Raw genomic sequence first — 6,403 nt, forward strand, 5'->3', positions numbered from 1 at the left:
AATTAGGTTTGTTTTAATACACGCTTCTTGCTCCTAGTTGCTCCGTAACAAACAGGAACAAAAAAACTTGCTAATTTTTGATTCGGTTTGCTACTAGAAGTAGAAAAGAAGAAGAAGTACTTCCAGTTTCTCCTGGTACTGTAACAAACCTATTTTGACATCAATCCTTTGATGTGCTGCAAACAAGTCAGTGCTAGCTAATGTCAGTGCTAGCTCCAGCTCAGTTTCTCGCCATCACGCTGTCAGCGGTCTAACCAACGACACGACCTGAAACTTCATGAAATCTTTTGAAGAGAAAGTGTGCGAGTAATTTACCGCCAGTTACCAGTTCATTGAGTCGCCCCTCGATGCGACCAAAAAATATTTTTTCAGCAACACTTTTTGTTTATTTTATTTTCTGTTGCTGTATAGCAACCATTTTATGTTTACAACATAAACTGCTGAAAAGATTAATTTCATAGGGACACAAATCCTATGAACGTGCTACCCCCCAATGTGATGACCTGGTTCAGCATTAGAATTTTGTGCGCGTCCTGTTATGAGTGCAGCTGGGTTTCTGGTTGGTGAAACCGCATTTTCGTTCGAAAGTAAATCTTTTTGGTGTTTAAAAGCTTGACAAAGTTGTGAAATCGTGAGTGCATTCCAACACTCCCCCCCATATCCGGTTCGTTAATACGAGATGGCAAAGGATTACCTGGAATATTCCTCCATCAGCTCGGAGGTTCGAAGTGCAATGGTATGTACCGGCGCTGCATGGTTGCCCGTGTAATACATGATTTTACTTGAATTTTTAGTGCCCCGGAAAGCTGAAGATGACCGACTCGGCCATCGTGTTCAAAAATGATAAAACCGGCAAGGTGGAACAAATTAACTCCGCCGATATCGATTTGCTAAACTATCAACGATGCGTGGGAAGCTTTGGCTTACGAGTGTTCATGAAGAATGGCTCGTTGCATAGGTAATTTTGATTGTGCGAGATTTACTCAGTTTCTAAATGATTTGCGTCACTTTTCAGATTCTTGGGATTTACTGGGGACGAACAGAAGATTGCTGATTTCGCCAAGAAAAACTATAAGTTGGATATGCTTGAGAAGGAACTATCGACGCGCGGTTGGAACTGGGGAACTGTGCACTTTAAAGGTAGCGTTCTTTCGTTCGATGTGGAAGGAAAGACAAGCTTTGAAATCCCGCTGTATCATGTTTCCCAGTGTAATTCCGGAAAGAACGAAGTTACAGTCGAATTTCATCGGAACGATGAAGCTCCGGCGAATTTGATGGAAATGCGGTTCCACATTCCAACAGCGGAATCGGCTGAAATTGACCCTGTCGAAGCATTCCAGGAGCAGGTGATGAGACAGGCTTCCGTAATTTCTGCGTCAGGTGACGCAATTGCTATATTCCGAGAGATACATTGCCTGACACCGCGCGGGCGCTACGACATTAAAGTATTCCAGAGCTTTTTTCCAGCTGCACGGTAAGACGTATGATTTTAAGATTCCGACGTCGTCGGTGCTGCGGTTGTTCCTGCTGCCGCATAAGGACAACCGGCAAATGTTTTTCGTCATTTCGTTGGATCCGCCGATAAAGCAGGGTCAAACTCGTTACCACTTTCTGGTGACGCTGTTCCAGATGGACGAGGAAACAAACATCGAATTACCCTTCACCGAGGAGGAATTGAAGGAAAAGTATGAGAATAAACTTACTAAAGAGCTCGCTGGACCGGTGTACGAAGTACTCGGAAAGATTATGAAAGTCATCATAAACCGAAAACTGACCGGACCGGGAACTTTTATCGGGTGAGCTTTGCTTTATTTCAATCCCAATCCCTAACGGCTTAAGTCGGGCTAATTTAATTTAAATATATTTTGCCTCGTTTTCAGTCATTCGGGAACTCCTGCAATTGGATGTTCTTTCAAGGCAGCTGCAGGTTATCTCTACCCACTGGAACGAGGATTCATCTACGTCCACAAGCCACCGGTTCACATTCGTTTCGAGGAAATCACATCGGTGAACTTTGCTCGCAGTGGTGGCTCCACTCGAAGTTTTGATTTTGAAATCGAGCTAAAAGCAGGCAACATCTACACGTTCAGCAGTATCGAGAAGGAAGAGTACGGGAAACTGTTCGATTTCATCTCGTCCAAGAAATTGCACGTGAAGAACACTGGAAAGGATGGCAAAAGCAACTACAAGGAGGACTTTGCCGATTCGGATAATGAGGCTGAACCGGATGCCTATCTGGCGAGGGTAAAGGCCGAAGCAAAGAAGCGAGATGATGACGATGATGATTCGGAAGAATCGACTGATGAGGACCTCAACCCGAACCAGGCAGAATCGGATGTGGCGGACGAGTTTGATTCAAATATGGAATCTACCTCCGATGACGACTCGGATGATGCTGGTAGCGACCGGCTGCGGCCTTTATGATGTGGTTGAATGCAAGTCGGGAGAAGATAAAGAAGGACAATCCGGGAATCTCCGTCACCGAAATTGCCAAAAAGGGTGGTGAGATGTGGAAGGATTTGAAGGACAAGCATAAATGGGAACAGAAAGCAGCCACGGCAAAGGAGGAGTATGCAGAAGCATTGAAAGCCTACAAGGAAGCAGGAGGCGATGGTGGCGGCGGAGCAAGCGAAGATGATGGTGGAATAGCGACCAAGAAGCGCAAGAAGGAAGCAAGCAAGGATTCTCTTTGACCTAAATATTCTCACGTTTGCACAGTTTCGTCGGAGCAGTGTGGATTAACAGGAGCTACAAACTAATTAGTATCGGAGAACATATTTGTTTTATTATTACCTTTAAGGTTACAAAGAAAACAGACTAATTTGTACAAAACTTTGACATCTTCTGATCTGTGTTAGCCTTCGAAAGCATCGATATCTTGACTTGGTTGAGTGTAGCATTCGTGTTCTTTACGGACAATTAACACGTTACGTAACGCAAATTGAGCCAAGATTGATTCCCTTCCCCTCATGTAACAAATTGTTACAAATTTACTCATACAACTCACATTAAACTTCTAACTTACTACTGTTACTAGGGTCATCCAGAAGCTTAAATTTGTTTGAGTTTATTTTTGCACTTCTTGCCACTGTCGTGAATACTTTTCGTCGACCGGGTCATTCCAGTCTGCCTTGTGTCTCTAAAGCCTTTGCCTCGTTGGCTGAGAGGATCGACCTTTTTTCGATCTGCATACCTTCAACGGCAATTTTGTCACACGTTTTTCTTAGGTAGTCTCCGACTACAGATGAGTTTCTCGTAGCTTTCGGATGCTCGGCGCGCTGGATTAACTTTAAGCTGGAATTACTCTTTCCAGAAGGTGCTATTCGCTGACATCGATATTGGTAATTGGGATTTCCAGTCGGGTGTGATTAGACCGCGTACGTGGCTGCGCAATTTGTTGATTCCGATGATGGGAAAGTTGGCTCACACCTTTTTGGCACTCTTGCGACGGGTGGCCTTGAATTTTTGACGAACGGTGGTTACAGTTTGGGCGCTTCGGTTAAAAAGAAACTGCCTTATTTAGATTAACCGGTATAATATACATGAAACACAATGGACATAGACCAACGAAGTGTTCTCCAACGGGTGGCTGATTTTGACTTATCAAAACTGAACGGATCACTAGGGCCACATAACTGAAAACCGCCGGCAGCTTTAGTCGCGAAATTCTCAATGAATAATTTTATTTAAAAACGTTTCAAAATAAAATATCGGCAAGAAAAAGATTCTGTTGTTATTTTTACCTGCGTAACCAGGGATAACAACAGTAACCAAAGGAGACCAACGCGAACAGGTTAGTCAGTGGTGCTGGTTTCTAGCATTTTGTGATCAAATATCAAATTTGACAGTACCAGTTACCTGAGTCACTGAGGGGTAGTCATATTTGTGATACACTTTCGGAATGCAAGTGTCTCGTCGTGTCGTTGGTCTAACTCAACATTTACAACCTGTTTATTGGTATGCATCGCAGTGTTAAATTATTTTACATGTCAAGTTAAAAAAAATCTGTACCAAACTGTACTTTTTTACAAAAATATGGTATCCGTATCGTACAGAATCTGTACCAAAAATATTCGAAAAATCTGTACCTTTCTAGATAAATCTGTACTTGTGGCATCGCTGCTACACACTTTTCAGATCAGCGTACCGAGAAGCAAATATTAATCAGTTACTCAGCAGCCAATTTAAAGAATTTTTCTAAAATAAATTTAAAAATTAGTAAACTGTTAAAGAACTTTTTTTTATTTTTTTGTTCGCAAAATTACAAATATTTGTTTTACAAAATTGAATTATCACTACAAAATCTTCCATTGGATTCCCTAATATGTGCTAAGTGCTCTTGTGACCTTAAGTACTACCATTAGTTTTCACTGCATTGGATTGGAATTCAGAAAAAAAAAGTTTATTTCTTCAGCTTAATTATCACAAGTAATATTTATGACACCACCCATGCGGAAGATCACGTTCCACTACTTAGAAAGGGGGCTCTGCAATCATGTGCTGCTTAGTAAAGGTTCCTTACGAGTTACTCTTCAATATGCAAAATTGATAAAAAGCATTTGCGTCGGACCAGGTAATCAGAGAACATTCTGTTGAAACTGGATGATTTTTCGGACGCCCCGCAAAAATAACAGATAATGTCGTTTTAGAAAACGAGCGTTCATTAATTACATACAGCAATAAGCATAATATCAATCAGAAAAGTAAAATCTATGATACGAAATGCAATAATACATTCTCTGTTATTTACTGTACGCTTTAGCGAAGCTCGACCTTACCGCCAGCAACGATTTATACGAGCCAGTTTCAAAAGTTATACTAGTTGAAACGTCATACGGGTGCACTCTCAAATCAAACCAAGGAAAACCAGCGACAAATCCGATTCGCTTTTGTGAGAACTTTCGTGATTTTTTTTTGTTCGAAGTGCTACTTCTCTTCTCTGCTCACCGTCTTCCATTTATTCAACTATATTTCGAAAATCAGCGATCTGTGGAAATGTGTTTAGTGAACTCCAATCATAATAAGGTCGACATCTTCGGCCAACTGTTTCAACTATTCGCCATACAACCACAAAATTAGCGTTGTAGTTCTTGTTATTGGATGATAAGCGTACAAATCGACCACATCCAGCACGCAGTGAAGAAAACATAGCGACGGTGACATCCTCTAGCATTGGAAACCAACATTACTTGAGTAATTAGCCAGATACCACTTGAAATACTCGAATCAAAAATTGGACCAATTCAGATAAACTTTTTTCCAAGAGAATCAATTTCAATTCCTTCCAGTGATTTTTTTTTGTGAATGCATACTCTGCGACTCATGGCGACCAAAATTTGTTTTACTCAGAAGTAACCATAATTTGTTGGATAGCTCAATATAAGGTTTGGCCAAAGTGGTATCTTCGTTTGGTATTGGCACCACATCATTCTAATTTTTCTCGATTGAGATTCAACATCCCAGTTCAACCGCTGGAAAATTGGTCAGAATTCCGACTGTTTTTTCAGCATTCTGGCTCAAGTGACATAACTGGCATAACATTTGTCAGGGATGTCCTTAATTGCCTCTCAGTCCATTTGGTAACCCTACTATACTGGAAAGATAATGAATTAAAAAATTAATAAATGTTGCTACCTCTACTATAATGTATTGTAGTGCAATGAGAACTGCCATCACGTACGACGAAATTCATAGTGTACTAGTAACTTTTTGTGCCATATTGGCGTTGAAAAGATTGAGAAATGCAGTAGATACAGAACACTAGATTAGGATTGTCGCTGGTGTTTCCATTGATTTCGCCTCGGAACATGTTTATTGTTTTGCTTCCGGTATATATCTGTCAAAGTATCGAAAGTCTCTCTAGTAAAAGTCTTTGGTACGCGCTTTTGGTACACGCAGAAAAATATGGCCTACTTTTAACCACAAACACAATTTAGTTGAACTTCAAATTGAGTTTGCCTATTTTTCATTTCAGTCTCGTTTATTAATGTAGAATACATTTAAGCTTTCAATATAGGGGTCCCGTTTCAAAATATCGGCTGCGGCGTCGCGTCAGATTTTGAACGTTAATAACTTTTATCATACTTAACAGAATGATTTGATTTTTAGGCCAATTTGTTGAAAATATGTTCCTCTATGCTGTATTAAAATTTGAAGTATGTATAACATGCACTAATAACAAAAAATTGTGTTTTGAAAAATCTTTCGAAAACGACTCGAAAAAGTGAAAATTTTGCAGCCCATCTCGCACAGAGCCGTCATTATGGTAGACCAACCGAACAATAAAATAATGAAAAGTTTATATATAGGTCCACTACATGTTTGTTCCTATGATTATTCGCATTGGGTTGCTTGACGAGAGCAGTTGGTGGGGGAAAGACGGCATATTCCTTTGGTTGGGCCA

The 6,403-nt window shown here is 40.6% G+C and overlaps 1 pseudogene; it reads left to right on the plus strand.

Annotated features, from left to right (window-relative positions):
• Nucleotides 1-203: 203 nt before the first annotated feature.
• LOC131678057 (FACT complex subunit Ssrp1-like) lies at nucleotides 204-2,832 on the plus strand (annotated as a pseudogene).
• Nucleotides 2,833-6,403: the final 3,571 nt, after the last annotated feature.

The sequence above is a fragment of the Topomyia yanbarensis genome, chromosome 1 (assembly GCF_030247195.1).
Source record: "Topomyia yanbarensis strain Yona2022 chromosome 1, ASM3024719v1, whole genome shotgun sequence".
Lineage (NCBI taxonomy): Eukaryota > Metazoa > Arthropoda > Insecta > Diptera > Culicidae > Topomyia > Topomyia yanbarensis.